The sequence below is a fragment of the Cebus imitator genome, unplaced genomic scaffold (genome assembly GCF_001604975.1).
Source record: "Cebus imitator isolate Cc_AM_T3 unplaced genomic scaffold, Cebus_imitator-1.0 Scaffold1024, whole genome shotgun sequence".
NCBI classification, from domain to species: domain Eukaryota; kingdom Metazoa; phylum Chordata; class Mammalia; order Primates; family Cebidae; genus Cebus; species Cebus imitator.
The window spans coordinates 22940-25149 of NW_016108339.1; the positions used below are offsets into that span (position 1 = coordinate 22940).

Consider the following 2210-nt stretch of genomic DNA (forward strand, 5'->3'; position numbering starts at 1 on the left):
ATGCAGGAATGTTGTTTGAGGCGGGGGCTCCCCAGCTTTCAAGGGCCTTCCACATCCGGCCAGTGGAGGGTGGCATTCCCCTCCCACGTGGAGAAAGGCTGGGAGCGCTTCCGGCCGAGCCCCCAGATATCGACGAGGTGGTGGGTAGGGAGGGGGTGTGTGATTCCGATGTCCCGGAGGGTTCTACCTGCGTGACAAGGCCTAGCCTCGGCAGGCCGGGAAGGGGCCCCAGTGGGGTGCAGAGGGGGATCGACCCTCCCTCTGAGACCCTGTGCCCTCCTCCCGGGGATCCGAGCACCAGCCCTGGGGTGGGATTTACATGGGGACCTCCAGAATGTGGGGGGTCTCTTGGGAGAGACAGTAATTCTCAGCCCTTTATAACCTCCTTCCAAGCTCCAGGAACATCTGTTGGGACATCAGCCCCGGTTTTGTGCGCCCTGGGATTGAGACTGGAGGAAGGCAAAGAATGGGTCCCCCTACCCCCCTTTCCTGTCCCAGAATTCTCCTCACCCAGGGCTTTAGGAGTTAGGGGATGGGGCACGTCCCTGTGACCTCCCTCTGGGTGGCGGTGGAGCCTCTAGGTGGAGATTTTCCCATCAATAGGCGCCGTGCACCCTCTTGTGGTCATTTCTGGGTGAGTGGGAGCGACGTCTCTTTCAGGGGGCGTGTCTGGAGGCCCGCCTCAGGTCGGATTTCTCTCCTGGGAGCAGAAGAAGGAGATGTCTGCTGGTGAGGAGTTGTGGTGGGAAATACATAGCTGTGAACTTTACTCTCTACTAGAGCGTTTTATCTCCCCCAGGGCTTTTGTGAGGGCGGGAGATGACCTCCCCCTTCCTCTTCCTGAAGTGCTGTGTGGGGATCCTGAGCCTGGAGGTCCTGAGGCTGGGTGACTGAAATGGTTTCCAGTGAGGTTTGGTTCTTGCGCAGTCACATAGGGGAGGTTTCCATCTTGAGTTTCATGCCCTCTTGGGCTGGGATCGTTTGGTGGTTATCAGTGATATTGAGAAATGGGCCCCCCTGGAGAAAACCCCTTACCACTTTTCTTCTTATAGGTGTCCCTGCTAGCTTGGGAGAATTGAGGGGAGGGTGCTTGCAGTAGGCCATGGCCTGTGACATGGCCCTTCTTGGAGCCTTGGAAGGTGTTCACACCTGGAAGAGATATAATCTGATGGGGCCTCTGTCCTTACACCCTTTACTTTGCGGCATTGGCTGGAGGGGCAGGTCAGTTCTCAGGATGCCGCCACTGGGGGTTAGGTTCCAGGGTCACTGCCATGGCTTCCTGCCCCCTTGGCTGTCTCCTGCACCAGGGGCTCTTTGGGTGGAGGAAATATCTTCCCCAGAGGTGTCCTCAGGCTTGGCTCACCTGGGGGTCTTCAGGGCCTGGGATGGGTGTCGGAATGGGGACAATTGGGTGACCCCCCAAGCCACTTTCTGGAGTCGTCTCATTCTTAGAGGGTCCAGGAGCTACCCATCCTCCCTGGGACTCTAACTTCCCAGGCAGAAGGTCATAAGGGAGGGGCTTGGTTACAGGTAGTTTTGTTTGGGGCTCCTGAAGCGAAATTAGCTCTGGGGAGTGCCTGTGTGCCACACTTCTTTTCTGGAATCCTCTCAGACAAGAGGCTGGTTTGCGGAGGGGGCAGATGTCCTGTGGACATACCTTGCCGGCGATCCTCCCTCCCGCTGTTCACGATACCCTAGGATAAGGCAGTGTGTGCCAGGAAGTGTCTCCTAATCTAGGGAAGATTAGGTGATGGGAGGTGTGGCGACAGCTGGTGGTGGCAGGTGTCTATTCCCCTTGCCTGGATGGGGAGGTGTGTGGTCTGCTGCCTGGCCAGAGAGAGGAAACGTGGCAGGAGGCCGCCATCTCTCCAGCCACAGCTAGGATAGGAGACGCCCCTTTCTTCTCTCCTCACTTTTCCCATTCCTTTCTTAACCCCCCCTCATCGCCACCTCATTACTTGCCCCTTTTGCCACCAGTCCCCACCAAGGAAAAGGAAAATTGCTGGAAACCCACCCTCCACCAGACCCCAGGTCCTGCCACCCAGCTCTCCCGCAGCCACTCCCAGTAGCTAATCCTTCCTCCCTGTTACTTTCTCCTCCAATTTTGTAGCCACCTTGACTAATTGGGATGAGCCTCCAGCCACCTTTTGAAAAAGTAAATATTTTTTGACCCCTCCCCACCCCGACCTTCACATCAATATGTCTTGTCA

General features: G+C 56.9%; 1 pseudogene; it reads left to right on the top strand.

The window, feature by feature from the left end:
- The first annotated feature begins 8 nt into the window (after window positions 1-8).
- The window catches only part of LOC108298636, an 8346-nt pseudogene continuing 6144 nt past the window's right edge, over window positions 9-2210 (top strand).